The sequence below is a fragment of the Physeter macrocephalus genome, chromosome 8 (assembly GCF_002837175.3).
Source record: "Physeter macrocephalus isolate SW-GA chromosome 8, ASM283717v5, whole genome shotgun sequence".
NCBI classification, from domain to species: Eukaryota; Metazoa; Chordata; class Mammalia; order Artiodactyla; family Physeteridae; genus Physeter; species Physeter macrocephalus.
In genome coordinates, this window is record NC_041221.1 from 20073121 (window position 1) to 20090890 (window position 17770).

The following is a 17770-nucleotide window of genomic DNA, read 5'->3' on the forward strand; positions in this document are numbered from 1 at the left end:
GCTTCTCAAGCTTGTGCTTGCTAAAACATCATACAGCTTCTTATTTATGTTTGAGTAGGAGAGAATTCTTTCTATCAAATTTCTTTAAATCACTTTGTCATTTAAAGTCTCCACTTTTCACTATTGATGATTAAATTCTAAATACTTGGCTTCAGGTGTTAGCTACTTTGGCCCTTTCTCTCCCATCTCACCTTTCTGCTTAATCCATCCTCTGGTCAAATTAAACGGTCTGTTACGGTCTGTTACTCTGCACATGCCATGTGGGATCCCATCTCTGAGATCTGACTCTTTTTTTTTTTTTTTTTTTTGCCTTTCCACCTGCATGTCTAAATACTTCTTGTTAAGCAATGTACCCAAAAAGGCATTTCCAGAAACTGCTGTCTGATCTTTGCGAATGAGTCTCATGTCATCTGTATGCCGTGTTCTTGGAAGCATCAAGACCTCTCTTGTAACGCTTGCCAACATCTCCTTGGCGTCAAGGAGATTCTCTTGTCTACTTAGACCTAAGTTACTCAAGAGTAGAGTCTGTGCCTAACTCATGTTTGCATTATTGAGGGAGAGCTGTCCTCACTCAAGGATTTCTTCAATGAGTAGCACTGAGAAATGATTAGGTTAATACTGTACTTAGGTCATCGGGCTTACCAGTTAAGCGTCTCAAGCCTCCCAAGATCAGACACTGAATTATACAGAAATATAAAAGTACAATGAACAGCTTAAATATACATATTCTATTTGGGGAAGGTACATTTCGTTACGATGTGGGGTGTATGTTTGGGCTGTGAACTAACAAGGTCCTCTGATGTGTTTTAATCATGCCTTTCTGTGTTTAAAATAAGAGAACAATTGGAAAGCAATTGGAACTAGTGTTTTCTCTCTGAGAACCAGACCTTTACCACCTGTGTTAGGATTCTGAAGCTGGTCTCCATCTCTAACTTTCACATGTCTGACAATGTTCAGTGTTGATCACAACCAAGACCTGGGACTGTCCCTTGGCTGGTACCTGATTTAACAAAGAAAATATGAAACTGCTGTTCTCACTATTGTTTGTTATCTAATAGTCCCTTTAATGATAAGAAGTGGGGGACTTGATGCGACTAAATTAGCATTTAAAAGAAGAAAATCTAGACATTGTGATTTAATGAGCTTAGCGAAGCTACTGCTCTGAGCATTGCTGCAAAAATGATGTGAAATGGAGTAGAAGTTTGCAGCAAATCTGAATATATTAAATTCATTAAACGCTTGTTTAGCCACATACATAGAGCTGTATGTTTAGCCATAAGGACAAAACTATTGATGACACAGATGACAAGGTTAAGACCACAGCTGTGGGGCTTCCCTGGTGGCGCAGTGGTTAAGAATCCGCCTGTCAATGCAGGGGACACGGGTTCGAGCCCTGGTCCGCGAAAATCCCACATGCCGCGGAGCAACTAAGCCCGTGCGCCACAACTACTGAGCAACTACTGAGCCTGCTCTCTAGAGCCCGTGCTCCGCAACAGGAGAAGCCACCTCAATGAGAAGCCTGCGCGCCACAACGAAGAGTAGCCCCCGCTCACCGCAGCTAGAGAAAGCCCGCGCACAGCAATGAAGACCCAAAGAAGCCAGAAATAAATGAATAAGATAAATTTATTAAAAAAAAATACCACAGCTGTGGAGTTCAGTGCATGAGACTGCTGCAGCTTCCTTATTTTGCTGTGTCTCAATTCTCTCATCTGCAAAAAGGAACATTAGCGTCAACCTTGGCAGGTTGTCGTGATAATTCAATGAAATAGTAAATGGCCAGTATGTAGTTCTGTGCCTGGCACATGGTAGGCACTGAAGGAATAAATGAAGGAATAATGAAAAGAAAATAATATAACGGTTGGGAGGGTCATAGGTAATATCATGTGAGTATCAGGCTAAGGGGGTTATACATTATCTGACAGACAATGAACAGTCATTTGTGGTTGTTCAGCAGGGGGTGACTTGTTCAAAACATGGTTGTATGATGACTAATTTTGTACGAGTATAAAAGAGTGAACTGGAGGGGAAAGAGGATCAAGACTGGACATAATTGCAAAAGTCGATGCATGAGTAATGAATGTGGCAGTGCAAAATCAAAACGAAATGCAGACAGAAGAGAATTTAACAGGAGAGATCCCAAAATTGCTTGGTGAAAATACGAGAGGGAATCACTAAGGAAACACTTTCCATTAGGAGACCGAAAAAGAGTGAAAAATGGAAGTATTTGGGGGTAGAGTTAACTGGGGAAATACTAAGTTCAACTTTCAGAGTGTATTGAGTTAGACATGATAATGCAACATCATTGGAGGTGAACAGTAGAAAGTTTCGAGTGGGGACTCATGATTCGGAGAGATTCCAAGGAAGGATATTCAGATTTAAATTTCAATCCAACAGTTGAAGCCACATGAATAAATGGGAACTCTAAGAGGGAAGAGGACAGAGAAGAGCAGAGGCGAAGAATTCCATGACAACAGTGAAGCTGAGGGGAACCCAGAGAGAGAGAATTGCTAGAAAGGAGGTGGTGCCCAGTACTGTCCAGGCTATGAAAAGAAGCTCAGAAGTAAAGACTAAGGACAGGCCACTGGGTTGGTCAAAGAAAGGATTGGGAGCTTCCGTGACACTCCCAGATGGTGCTACGTTGAGGAGAGAGGCTGAGGCCAGGAACTGTCCCAGGTGCTGACCTGGTCTCCAACTGCTGAGGTTTATGGGCATTGGTGCGCCTTTTGTTGTAGTTGTGGTGGTTGGTTCTTTCCTATGGGTGAGCTCTGTGACTTTGAAGGGGATACCAAGTGATAAACTTTTTTTAAAGCACCTATGGAAATATTCCCAGTGCTCTGATGAATTTCCGAAGTAGGAAAATAGGTTGGGCTCCATTACCCTTTTAGAAAACTGAGCTTGGAGCTAGTTTTCCCACCTGTGATACACTTGGATGAACCTTTATAACGGGACTTTAAAATAGAACACACTATGAGGTGTGAGGTTTTTCTTTTCTTCTGAACAGTAAGCCCACAAGAGCAAATTCTTTTTAGAATATAGTTTCAGTCAAGAGATTAATGACTGTGCTATATTGGGACCTGGTTCCCCCTTTTCTCTGAATGGTGATTCTATCTCTCCCCAGAGATGGTTCTCTCTCCCCCCAGATTCAGGAAACTCCCCAGGCCTTCACAACAGCTGGGGCTCTCTTGGTTTCTGCAGGCTTCTCCCACTCTGTAGTTGTTCTGATGTACGAAGTGCTTCTGTCTTTGAAGACTAGTTAATAATCTGGATTCATAAAAGCACTGGCAGTGGGGAGTGGGCTATAATTCATTGATAACGTACTCTCTTGATACTTTATAGTAATACTCTCATACTCCTCCTATGTATGAAGAAGCTAAAAAGACGTAAACACCAGAATGAATAGCGATACTCATGATTATCTTCCCTCCAACAGAAATGGGATCAAGTACAACTTAGTGGCTGAGGGCTTATGATGCACTTTCATTCCCCAGAAGGCCGAGTGGATTTGGGTGTGAGCAGGGGGGCTGGAGCCCAGGGAGTACAAGTGTGGGGAGGTCAGAGAGTGCAGTTTTATTTAAAGTGCTCATTGTATGCAGCACAGTAACAAGCCTCCCACCTGATCTCCCGTGGGAAGTGGTGCATCTGGCTTGCTGAAATTAGTGGAGGGGATTGTTGAAAAAATGAAACCCAAAACAAATATCTTATGTGGTATTGTGGGGTCTTGTTCATACACTAGGTGATCAGGAAAATTTTTCTACTTGACCAAAGATATCCAGATAAAAGAGAGAAGGATGAACTGGAAATAGCATCCATGTCAGGCTGGGATGGTCGTATCACAGAAACCATTCATGCAAAAACAGAGGAGGAGACCAAGGAGTGAGCAAGTGGAATATGACATACACAAGGTATTTCATGTTCTGGGCTCTGCTGACCCTTTTGCTTCATCTCCTATTAGTTTCCCAGAGGCATCCTGGGTTTCAAACATCCCAGAATTTGGGGTCCCTTACCATGGGTAGAGTTTGCTCCTACTAGTTAGGTGGAAATTTCCTGTCTGTTTTATTGCATTGCCATCACAAGGGATAAATAGTTCACCGAGCTGTGCCTACATTTATTACATCATGTACTTCTTGCATCCTTCTAATGTGATTATTGTGCAAAGACCCAGACAAATTACTGTGTCCTCCAAAATTCCTTGTGTTGTACTTGCCAACCATATGCTGAGAAGCAACACTTTCTATCACAAGTGACATTACCCAGTGTCACAGTTTGCCTTATCCCTGAAGACACAATGGTTGAGTAGCTGCTTCACTGTGGGCAAGATAGGAGGCAGGCCACCATGTTCTGTTACCATGCTTGCTACAGGGTGCTTTTGGATGCATGAAGGGCCACACAGATGGCTGGAATTTCAGGACCAGCCAGGGGATGTCCAGGTGGTATGTAATGTCCATTGGCTGCATCTCAGACTTTTGGTACTAAGAACAGAGTGATGCTGAGAGCAGCCAGGAAAAGCCATCTGTGTGAACCTGCTTCCAGCTGCCTGCAAGACAGGGGCCACTAGGTATGACGGGGGCGTGTGGACTTTCTCCATGGAGGTCTCTTCCTATCAAAAGAAGTGGGATGGATATTTTGGTGGTAGGACTGTAAATAAGCAGATATTTTCATGGTTGGGAGAGGAGTATGTCTTGTGAACCTAGCTGTCTTCCTTCCCTATGGCCCCTCCCCTTCGCTTGTCCCATGGGCTCCATACTTGTATGCTTCTTTCTGGTCATGACCCTGGTGAGCAAGTGGAACTGAGTGATACCAGTTGGGCAGCTCTTTGGGCACACAGACTTCTGTGCAGTTCTCTCCCCACCCCAGGCAGATTGGAGAGAACGATGACCAAAGCCTAGATTTTGGAAGGGTCATTCTCAGTTCTGTCCCTTCCTGGCCATCTCACCATGAGAAAACTACTTAACCTGTCAAGGTTTCTAGTCCCTCACCTGCCATTTGAGAAAAATTCTACCACTGTCTTGGTGGTGGTATAGGGATAAATAAGATGGCCCATTTAGAGATGCTTATCCACCATTTATCATTAAAGTAATGCTGTGTACTTTAACTTTCCTCCATCTGTCAATCACTGTCCCATTGTCACTGTCCAATGGATTTTTTAACCTATGTAAATAAAGCTCTACTACCTGGTTGTTTAACCTTACTAAACTCTCATCATCCTTGACAGTAGCTACTTCAAGATGCAAGACGCCCCCTCCTCCAAATAATTAATCCCAAATGTCAATTCAGTGTTACCATTGAAATACAAATACTACTTCTACCAGTTTGCAATTTTAATCTCATCAGTGATTTTTTTCTTTTTAATTAGAGGAGCTCAAAAAAATAAATGGTCACCACAAAAAAAGAAATGGTAATTATGTGACACGATGGAAGTGTTAGCTAACACTATGGCGGTAATCATTTTGCAATATGTAAGTGTATCAAATCAGCACATTGTACACTTTATTTTTTAATTTTTAAAAATAAATTTATTTTTTATTTATTTTTGGCTGCATTGGGTCTTCGTTGCTGCGCACGGGCTTTCTCTAGTTGTGGTGAGAGGGGGCTACTCTTCGTTTCGGTGCGTGGGCTTCTCATTGTGGTGGATTCTCTAGTTGCGGAGCATGGGTTCTAGGCGCGTGGACTTCAGTAGTTGTGGCATGTGGGCTCTAGAGCACAGTCTCGGTAACTATGGCACAGGGGCTTAGTTGCTCCATGGCATGTGGGATCTTCCCGGACCAGGATTCGAACCCGTGTCCCCTGCATTGGCAGGCGGATTCTTAACCACTGTGCCACCAAGGAAGTCCCTATTGTACAATTTAAATTTACACAATGTTATATATCACTTATATCTCAGTGAAACTGGAAAAGATACATTTTCTCTGTTGCTTGCAAGCCTTCTTTGAACTAAAATGTAAAAGATTCCCAACAGACTAGAGAAAGAACTCAGAGGATAGTGCGGTCTTAGAATAGAAAGGAATCCAGGAAGCATACCTGGCTCACTGTCCAGGAAAAGAAGGAATCCTCAAGGCCATAGGTCTTGATCTTGTCTGGATGTTAGAATTACCTGGGAACCTCTTCGAAATCTCAGTGCCCAGGCTATACCCCAAACCCATTAAATCAGAGCAACAGCATTTAAAAGGCTCAGATGGTCCCAGTGGGCAGCTGTCAATTCAGAGATGTCTTGGCTGACGGTTACTCTATCCGTGATGCAGGATCCCAGTGGTGAGGAACTCAGCATCTTATGAGTTGGTTGATTACTTGGTTAGTGTCTTAGAAAGCTCGGCCTGCTATAACAAAACATCATAAACTGGGTGACTTATAAACAATAGATATTCATTTGTCACATCTCTGGAGGCAGAAAATCAGGGATCAGTGTTCCAGCATTGTCAGGTTCTGGTGAGAGCCCTCTTCCAGGTTACAGATGGCTGCCATTCAACTGTGTCCTCACATGGTGGAAAGAAAGCTCACTCTCTCTCTGGCTTTGTCTTATAAGGGCTCTAATCCCATACTCTTCCTAAAGAGTAAAACACTCATTACCAAAAAACCTACTGTGACCTGCCCTATCTTGCTCTGATCCCCCAGAGCCAGCATGCACTAAGGAAACTGGAAGTTACCCATGATCCTAGGAAAGGCAGGTTCCTTCCATTTAGGCTGACCCTGGGAGTGGGCCTGCAGGTTGTGACTTGAGGTGGGAATGGGAAGTAGGAGGGGACCCAGAGGACAGGAATTGACCAGCTGGGGTTTGAATTTCTTCAAACAGGGGTCACTTCTTTTGCCTTATCCACAGGGTGTCTCTGTCCTGAACTCTGAGAATGCCAATAATCCAGAACACTAATGCTTCCCAGGTTAAAAAAAAAAAAAGAGAGAGAAGAAAGGTGGGGACAGAGCTGAGTGTTGGCTTCGTCACAGGTGTGCAGGTGACAGGGCCAGGGAATGGCCACAGAGCTCAGGAGAGTGATTTCGCCAGGAGAGTGGGAGAGCCCTAAGGCCAGTGTCCAAGGACCAAAGTGGGATGAAAAGACCGAGAGCTCATCTGGCATCAGAGAAAAGAGGAGGAGGTCCAAGGTGGGGCACTTGGGAGAGGCTAAGGCCACATGGATAAGTGACCATTGGTTTGGCCATTCCTGTGGCATCTTAAACATTCAACACTTGAAGTCAAAAAGTGAATCCTATTATCTTTTCCTCAAAAAAAGAATTTGATTCTTTTATTGAGAAAAGATTAAGTAGGAAATGGAAACAGGGATGATTTAAAATAAAAAAGTGGATGAAGGGAAAAGACATGAAAAAGGACATAGGTTGGGGAAATAGAAGGTCAAGGAGACACATTTCCTTCTCTACTTCTTTCCAATCCTAACCCAAGAATCTATTCTCACATCAGGTTGGACTGTGTCAATGACCCACCAGGACAAATGTACCCAGTCCCCACTAAAATAGCAATAGCATCTTTAATTTGCTGTGTCTTGTTCTGGAAGAATTGTTGGTTAAAGAATGTTTTAAGAAAAGTGAAGAGGATAATTTGAACTAAAACTCAAAAAAGAAGAAGGGTGGGAGGGGAGGGATAGTTAGGGAGTTTAAGACTGACATGTACACGCTGCTCTATTTAAAATAGATAAGCAACAGGGACCTACTGTACAGCACAGGGAACTCTGCTCAATATTCTGTAATAACCTAAATGGGAAAAGAATTTGAAAAAGAATAGTTACATGCATATGTATAATTGAATCACTTTGCGGCACACCTGAAACTAACATAACATTTTTAATCAACTATATTCCAATATAAAATAAAAATTAAAAAAATGAGTCCCTTTAAAAAAATAAAATAGATAACCAACAAGGACCTACTGTAAAAAAAAAAGTAGCTAATCTCATGATAAGAAATGTAGCAATAATCCAAATGGAATAGATTATGCTTTTTTTTTTTTTTTGGTTAAAAACCCACTTTTAAAAAAAAAACCCACCTTTATTATTATTATTATTATTATTTTAACATCTTTATTGGAGTATAACTGTTTTACAATAGTGTGTTAGTTTCTCCTTTACAACATAGTGAATCAGTTATACATATACATATGTTCCCATATCTCTTCCCTGAAATATACACGTGACAGGGGTCTTTCCACTTAAAAAATATCAAAGAAGCAGCTCTTTGCTTGGACAGTTCGGTTGCCAGCCCTCATTGGCAAGTGTGAGTGGGGAGCTCTTTGCTCAAATCACCCACTCAGAGTCTTCTTCCCACATGTGTGCCTGAGTAGCCCCTACAAGTTTGAGACGAACTGGATGCCGTGCACAGTGACGTGCCCTGGGGACAGTGGGCTTGAAGGGACTTCGGATCAGTCCCAAAGGAGCCCTGGGTGTTTGGAACTCAGGACAGACGTTCAGGTGTGGAGAAGGTTTAGGGCAGCTTGATCTGTTGTCTCACGCAGCTTCCCAGAGTGTCAGCTCCCGTGGGGGAGGTGATTTGTCTGTTGTGACAATCTGGCACCAAGAGCTGTTTGCTGATCCTGCTGAGCAAGGTCGACAAGGATGCTCGCTGGTACACCAGACAGCACGATAGTCTGAGAGGGGCACCACCAAAGACACATTTACAACCAGCAGAGACCGAGAGTGATGTGTGAGTGGTGATTTAATGGTGAACCACCCAAGAGAGGTGGAGAAGCACATTCCTGATAGAACAAGCCCTTCACTACCCGACTGGTCTCCTCGGAAACGCATCAAAAGGAGAAATCCAAACACACTTTCCCACCACGCTGGCTATCATCTAATAAAACGTATTGGCTAATGCTTTGTTTCGGTGCCTGCCCCCCTACAAATGATGTGCAAACCATGAATAAAGTATTGATTTAACTGCTATGGATCCTGTCAGTTGTCTTGGGATTTGTACATGTTAGATAGAGTCCGACACATTCACAATAAGGAAAAATGCTGCCAAGGAGTGCAGGATTCTGCAGGAAGACCTGGACAGGAAGCTGACAGCTGCTCCCTGGTGTGAAGAACTTAGAGATGGCAGGTCAAAGTGTCCTTGTATAGGGGCAGATCCGTTCCCTAGTCCTGGTGGCTTTTCGGAGATTGATGCAGCTGCAGGGACATCAGCAATTGGTGTCAGGAGGGGGCAGTATCGCTCCCTTTCTGCTCTCCTCCTCTTGGCTCCTGCCGGTGCATTGCATTGACCTTGCACCCATCCATCTCCTATCAGGCAGACTCTGGACAAGCGCATGTAAGATAAAGTGGCCGATGAAAGTGTGCTGAGCACAAGGTGACTAGCACAACTCATTAACTCTGTCATCAGTTACAGCTCGAGCTGGGGAGCCACGTGGTCAGGAACTGGGCTCATGTGACTCAGACCCTCCACGGGCATAGCGCTGGGAGACTCTGGCTCAGGTATCTGACCTCATTGCTTCTCTGTTCTCCCATCTGTGAAGTGGGGAGAGAAATAATTTTCCTGCGTTGTTGAGAGGAGCGACGTGGGACATTGAACTGTAAAATACCAAGCATGTGGTTAGTTCACAATAAATGGGAGAGGCTGCTCTTGTGGTCTGCAGGCTAGAGAAGAGGGTGGTTTCATGTAATGGAGTCCAGGGCAGTGAAGGTGGCCGTTCGTGGACATTTTGTGAGCATCCAGGATGTGCCATGCATTGAGCTAAACTGTGGGAAGATGCCCAAGAAGAAAGGCCCGAGTGCTGATGTGAGGGACCTGTGTGTTACCAGACAGCAAGAGGTACTCTGTGGGGAGTAGGATGCCCGGGATCCTAGGGCTGCCATAACAGAGGACTACACACTGGGTGGCCGGAAACAAGGACGTTTATTCTCACACAGCTCTGAGAGCCAGCAGTTCAAGATCAAGGTGTTGGCAGAGGGGTTCCTTCTGAGGGCCATGAGGGAGAATCAGCCCAGCTTCTGGTAAGGGCTCAGCATTCCCATTCCATAGCTTGTAGATGCATCACTCCAATCTCGGCCTCTGTTGTCACATGGCCTTCCCCTCTCCATGCCTTCCTTTTCCGTCTCGTATAAGGACTCTTGTCACAGGGCTCGCCCCAATCCAGGATGGTCTCATCCCAATATCCTCACCACAGCTACATCTGCATAGACCCTTATTAGGGTAACATTTGGAGTTCCAGGTGGGCATATCTTCTGTGCAGGCACCATTCATCTCACTGCATGTGGGTGCACTGGAAGAGCCAAGGAAGTGCTGGTTTCTCGGAAAGGCAGCCTCTCAGCTGTGGAAGTCCATGGGGGGTTGACAGAGGTTGGAGCGGGGTTGAACAGCATGTTGGGAGCAAGGCACACAGAGCACGCAGAGGCCAGGGGGAGAGAAAAGGTGTGGAAGTGAAGCACTCCCTTAAAACAACTTCTCTCTCCAACACATCGCTGTGGGAAATCTTAGCACTGCCAGGAATCTTGGGAGATCTTATTTTCTACGTCTTGGTATTAGATTTGGCTCACACTTTTCTGAATTTTGTGTATCAGCCTGGGATGGTGGCTTTCGGAGGCAGGGAAGCGAGTTTGCTCCTAGGCCATTCCTGGGAGAAGTCCATTGATCTTTCTGAATTGCAATGATAGTCTCCTGCAAAAACAGGGATCCTTGTACAAACATTCAGTTTTGCTGGAGTATTATATGATATAATGAAGGAAATGTTGCTTCATGTCACAATAGCTCATTTCAAGACTATTTCCTTCCCTCCTCTTGCATACTCTCATAGGTCAACTCTTAGGCAGCCCCTTATATTAAATTATACTTTAAATTAAAACATTAAAATGTAGATATTTCCAGGAGAATGTTTCCTTGTGGATACAACCTGCTCTGTGCAACCTAATTTTATGATTTTTAGCTTCATCCCATGAACTACTTGCTGAACCAGTATTTAATGAGCAATAGACAGAAAGGGTCACATAGCTGGCTGAGCACCCTGCCTCCGTGGGCACAGGGGTGGGCTGTAGGGGGAAGGCATATTGCTGTGCTCACAGGGACTAACTCAGTGATAGATCTGTGCTTCTGGGGTAAGAATATCCTCACTGTTCATCGTAAACATAGGCCTTCCTCTTTCCTTCTGTAGAATGGATGGTTCTGCCTCTTACCCGTTTCCAGGTCTCATTTTCTTCCCTTATGATAATGTCAACCATGTCTCTTGTACTTGTTTTAGAAAGGGTCCAGGAATGTTCCTTGTTGTCCACAAGGCATCTGATTTGTGCTGAACATGGGAGAAGGTGGCCCCAAATTTCCTGAGAGGATAGGACCCTTCTTTGTGGACAGTCCTTATTCAGGTTTGGCCTTAAATGACCAATCGTGCATATGCCTCCTCACCTAGTCCTAGACTGTGGCCCTGCTGTGTTTGCTTTGCTCTCCCAGGAGCAGAGGGTCTGTCTGCGGTCACACAGCAGCGCACTGTGACACAGAACCTACCTGATAAGGGGTCTTGGAGACTCTACTGCCCAGTTCATACCCACTGCCTGTTTATGTGGTCTAGAAGGTACTTCCCGGGCTAAATGGTGAATATTAAACACTGGACAGTCTAAAGTCTTTGAACTTCAAGATAAATGTTATCTTGGCTGGAGCTGCACTACAATGAAGTATTTTCTTCCAGAATTTCTCAGCTGGCCTTGGAAACGTTTAAAAGAACGTTGAGAACAATGTTTTAAAATCGCCTATAATATGGCCTCATCCTAATGCTCCTGAGGATGACTTGTGTCATCGGATTTTGTCCTGTTATGAGCTCTGTGCGTCATCTGATGTGACTTGTTCTAAGTTCCATTGACCTTTTAGAAAATTCTGAAGTTGCTTTGTATTTTTCAAGCTCTTTGAAAATTAATTTTTTGACTCTCAGTAATCCTGTCATTCACTGAATATAGAAACATTTTTGATATTACAGAAAACACATTCTCTGACTCTGTGACAAATATAAAAATTCAAAATCAATAAATAATACCCTGATAAAAGACCTATGCATTAGAAATAACTATTAACAAAGTTTTATATATCTCATTGATCAGAAAAGGAAATGAAACTTAAGAAATTTAGAACCAAACTATAATGGAAATGTAAATATTGCAACTTTTAAGGTAGAGTTTAAGAAGTTCCTGTAGGGAATTTGATTGACTCAAATCTGTATATCACAAAAAAAGAAAGATGGAAAATTAAAAAGCCAAGTATTGTACTTAAATTAGGAGAAAACAATTAGTGGAATAAATTGACAGAAAAAGTAATAAAACAAAAGATAAGAAATTAATGAAATATACAATAAATAACATTCCAGAAGGTCAACAGCAACCATAAAAATCTGGTGCTTTCCAAAGAACGTTTAAACATCAACTAATCTTGGGAAAAATCAATCAAGACAAAGACAGTTGTAAATTAATTTTAAGAGTGAAATGGGGACATAATACAGACAGAGCAGAGTTTAAAAATTATAAGCCAATATCAAGAGAAAATTTTATGGCATTAACCAAAAACCCCACAAAACCCAAAAACTAAAACCCCAAATTGACACAAGGAGATATAAAAAACCTATATAGGCCCTGAATTAATTCTCAGGGCTACCCACAAAACTATATCAGGGACAGTTGACTTTATTGGCAATTTTACAAAATTTCATGAATTAGGTAACTCCTATCATGTACAAACTGTTCCGGAATACTAAAAGAGCAGGGAAATATCTCAACAACTTTTCTAAATCTAGGATAGCCTTGTTTCTAAATGAAACACGGAGAGTATAGACAAAGAAAAGAGTCACCAAAGATCATAGATGTAAGCATTTAAATAAGACATTAGAACACCAAATTCAGTAATGAATAAATAAAAAATGATAAATAAAATAAATATATCTAAAAAATTTTAAAATACGTGCATGCGTGTGTATACATAGACACACACACACATATACACATACCCCATTAAAGTGTATTACATATGAAGTATGGTAAATATTAGAAAATTGTGGTTATGCTATTACAAATAAGTACATATTTTATTTTATTTATTTTTGATTTAATAAAGTTTTATTTTTCAAAATGTACAGTTGGTGAGACCTATTCATGCATCTTCACCAGAAGTTAGGGCATCTCCACCCTTGGTGTTTCTGGTGTAAATTACTTGAGCTCTGTGCTTTGAAGCCAGTTTAATAAGTCCTTTACTAAGGAGCTCCTGAAGGGCTGCCCTGGCCAGGGAACCACGAATCTTCAGCCTCTCAGAGACGACAGCTGGAGTTATAAGCTCACAGTTGGGAATTTCTTTACAGAGTTTGTCATATGTTGCTTTGTCAAACAAGACTAGGTTATTGAGCTTGTCCTGAACTTTGCCTTTGGACCACTTCTTCTTTCCGGGCTTGCCCCCAGATTTTTTCACTGGGCCGTTGTCTGTCTTGGCTGACATGTCTTGCCGGCATCTTTCTCTACTGGTCATCCTTGGGTGGCATAGTGAAGCCGGGAGAGCAGCTGCTACCATTGAGCCTCACTAAGATGTCGGACAAAAGGGATAAGTACATATTTAAAAATAATCTAAATTTCTATCAATTAGGGATTTGCTAAACATATTGAGATACATCCTTGTGATGGAATTTTTATGGAGCAGGTAAGATGAATACATTATATCCACAAATATCAATGCGGATTTATCTAAAAAAATAGGATGAAAAAGCATTGTTTTTGGAAAACAGTATGAAGTTTCCTCAAAAAATTAAAAATAGAACCAAGATATGATCGAGCAATTCCATTTCTGGCAATTTATTCTATTTATTCGAAGGAAACAAAATCACTAACTCAAAAAGATTATCTACACTCCCATATTCACTGCAGCGTTATTTACAATAGCCAAGATATAGAACAACCTAAATGTCCATCAATGGATGAATGGATAAAGAAAGTGTGTGATGTATACACACACACACACACACACACACACACACACAACTATTATTCAGCCATAAAAAAAGAGAAACTCCTGCCATTTGCGACAACATGGATGGAGCTTAAGGGTATTATGCGAAGTGAAATAAGTCAGACAGAGAAAGACAAACACTGTATAATCTCACTTATATATGGAATCTGAAACAAAAAACAAAAAAAGACCCTCCCCAAACAAACTCATAGATCCAGAGAACAGACTGATGGTTGCCAGAAGTGGGAGGTAGAGGGTGGGACAAATTTTTAAGAAAAAAGAAAAAAGTGTTTTTCTGTTCTATTAGAATGGAGAACCACATTGCAGAAGAACACATTTAGAATAATTTGCTATTCATGTAAATTTAATGACACACAAGGCCACTCTATCATCTATGTACATGAAAATATAAAATTTAAAATCATGAATGATAAATATAATTTTCAGAATAGTAGTGACTTTTACAATTGGGATCAAAAAGCAGTTATAAAAGCTGGTAGTAAATATATTGATTTTTTAAAAAAATCTTAAATAATTATGGTAACTAGTCAATATGTCTTGACAGAATAATGTTAAATGTGTGTTTGCTATCTTTTTATCTACTTTTTGTATATTTAAAATGTTCTAATATTTTAAAAAGACAGAGAAATCCTAAAATCGCCCATATATTTGGGTTCACTTTGTTTTTCCTTTTGTAATAGAACAGTCATTAGGCTGCTCGCGAATCCTTGGTCCTATTGGCAGTTGTCCTTGGGATCTAAAAATGGCTGAAATTAGCTCAGTGGCGATTTCCACCAGGTACATCACTGCCACATGGTCTCCTCCTTCCCAACCTTGGGTAGAGGAAAGGCACTGTGTGATGAACTCCTAGCCTTGTCCCCTACCTTTGAATGCTGACCTCAGGAAAAGTCTAGAGGTCAGAGGTTTTAGGTCTGTGTCCCTGCCCTGCTGCACAATCCTTACTCCATCTCCTGGTACTGAGGTATTGTCCCTGAAACCAGAACCCTTGTGCACTGTTGGTGGGAAGGTAAATAGGCACAGCCACTGTGGAAAACAGTACAGAGTTTCCTCAGAAAACTAAAAATAGAACTACCATATGATCCAGCAATTCTACTTCTGGGTATTTTTCCAAAAGAATTGAAATCAGGATCTCAAAGAGATATTAGCACTCCCACGTTCATTACAGCATTATTCACAGAAGCTAAGATGTGAAAACAACCGCAATGTTCATCCACAGATAAATGGGTAAAGAAAATGTGGTCTATATATACAGTGGAATACTAATTCCAGCCTTAAACAGGAAGGAAGTGCTTCAACATGAGAAAACATGGATGAATCTTGAGGACATTATGCTAAATGAAATTAACCAGTTACAGAAAGATGAATACTGTATGATTCCACTTAAATGAGGCACCTAATATAGTCAAATTTATAGAATCAAATCAAAGAGTAGAATGGTGGTTGCCAAGGGCTGGGGGAGGGGGGAATGGGGAATTACTAACCAAGGGGCATAAAGTTTCAGTTAATCAAGATCAGTGAGCTCTAGAGACCCATGTACAACACTGTACATATAGTCAGCAATACAGTATTGCACACTTAAACATTTAAGAGGGTGGATCTCTTATCAAGTGTTCTTACCACAATATAGTAAAATTTTAAAAAAGGCCCTTGAAGGAAATGTGAAGGAGTTGGTGTGGGGCTTGGAGATTTCAGGCTGCAGAGTCTTTTCTAATAGGTTTTCTCTTAAATCAAATCTCTCTGTTGCCATTTTTTCTATTTCACTCATAATGACCTAGGGACCCCAACACAACCCTCTGGTCTCTGATTTGGGTAATTTGAAAACAGATATACACATATACAAATACATCCGTGTCCTGGCTCTCTGGGAGACTTTCTGCAAAGATTTCCATGTTTCTAAACCATGAACAAAATTACATAGCTGACAAGTTGTTACCATTATGGTTGACAAGAGAGAAAATATTTTTTAAATATAATTAAAGACGTTTCTTTTCAGGTTTTGATGACAAGTTTCTGGAGACCATGAGGAAAATAATCTTGTCAGTTGGAAATAAGAGCCACTTACTTTTTGGAGAAGATGGACCAAAGTAGATCCGACACCTCAAATAGGACAGAATTTTAACAAGTGACAACAGGAAAGATTTAAAACAATCCGAGAATGGAGTCTTGGGTAATTAGAAAGCCATTTATTGATGACTCAGTGCTATGTGTAGGCAGGTATTGATATTTTTATGATGTAATTATGTCATGCTGGTGACTTTAATTTTGCTATCTCAGTTGTTTAGAACATCATTCTGTCTTTTTCTCTTGTGAGTCTTAGACTACTGAGTATTAGACTCAGTAAAACTTCGAGATAAGTTGTAAAAAACAACTGCAAAATCAAAAGTAGTGTTTTTTCTCTTATGGGAGTGATGATTACTAAACATGGACTAGCTTCACACCCAATGGCTTAGGTTGGGTTCCTTAAAAGCAGAGTTCAAAGCAGGGATTTGGGTGCTCATGATTTATTGAGGTAGTGGTCTGCAGGAACATCTGGAAGGAAAGGAGTGAAGCAGGATAAGAAGGAGAGAGAGAGCCCACCAAGCCTGTGGTCCCAGGCAAAGTCTAGCTTTGGCCTGACCTTGGGGTGGGGTGTGCATTCTGGAGCGTAAATCAGCTGCTGACTTGTACCCTGTTGAGCCAAGGGTGCCAGATCCTGTTCCCTCATACCAATCATGCATTAGTTAAGGGCTGCACCCAGGAGGGGCTTGTGTAGCTTCCCCGATGGAGCAGCTCCAGTCAGCAGAGGATATGTCCTCAGTGCAGGGGGTAGCTGTGAACGATCGGCGGACACATACAGCAGCTGGGGGATGGGAGCCCAGACTGGTAGGGGGTCTGGTGGGACACCACATTGCCTATGACAGTCTACCCTATGCACTACTCAAATCCACTGCCTCCGTTAGCTTCTGCGATTCTGTGGTCACAAGTCTCCGGGAAACATACCAGAGTCAGGTTGCTGGAGAAATTGCACCCACCACGGACACTGATGGCCGCAGCTGAAAACGTTGAATGAACGATCCTCAGGGGGGAAAATCTATAAGAGAGTAAGGGATTCAGAACAGGGAAGGAGAAACTGAGCAGGGTGTGGTTTCAGGGAAAGATCCAGGTTGGGGGGTGGGGCATTAGAACCTAAATAACATCATCAAGTTGCCACCCCTTTGAGGCAGGGGAATATCTTGTGCCCTGTATCAGTAAGCCATTGACTGTGGACCATGGTGCTGGGGGACATCCCAGCAGCAGCAAAACTCACAGCAGCTGGTAGGTTGGTACCAGACTGATGAGGGCGACCTGGGTGAGGCTCCATGGTGCCTACTAAATCCGCGTTGTGTGCATTCACATTCTAATTACACTACTACTGATGGTGTGAATTGGGCAAATTAGTTAATCTCTGTGCCAGTTCTATAAAATGTCACACAATAAGCTCTCAGTAGTGTTAGGTTTTATGGTTGTTACCTGTTTTTATTGGCATTGTTGCTATTCATTGTTCATTTAATGGAGTTTTCCAAAATGCTGAGTATGAACCAATATTTTAATTCATGGGAAATTAAGAAAAATTAAAAATCTGAGATTAAGAAATGGATGAATTTTCACTATGTACTGCTGAATACTTAAAGGCACAATTAATACAAGGTCAGTTTTAAAATTCCCTATATTCATTTGTTCTTATAAGATGATATAATTACTCAATACTCATGCTGAGTAAAATAATTAATAGCCTCTTGAATGGAATTTCTCATTCTATACACATAGGAGATAAACATGAGATATATCAACAGGTCTGGTTTATAGGTGAGGAGAGTTTGGTCCCATGCCCAGA

The 17770-nt window shown here is 41.8% G+C and overlaps 1 pseudogene; it reads right to left on the reverse strand.

Annotated features, from left to right (window-relative positions):
- Positions 1-13053: 13053 nt before the first annotated feature.
- LOC129392291 (40S ribosomal protein S25-like) lies at positions 13054-13435 on the reverse strand (annotated as a pseudogene).
- Positions 13436-17770: the final 4335 nt, after the last annotated feature.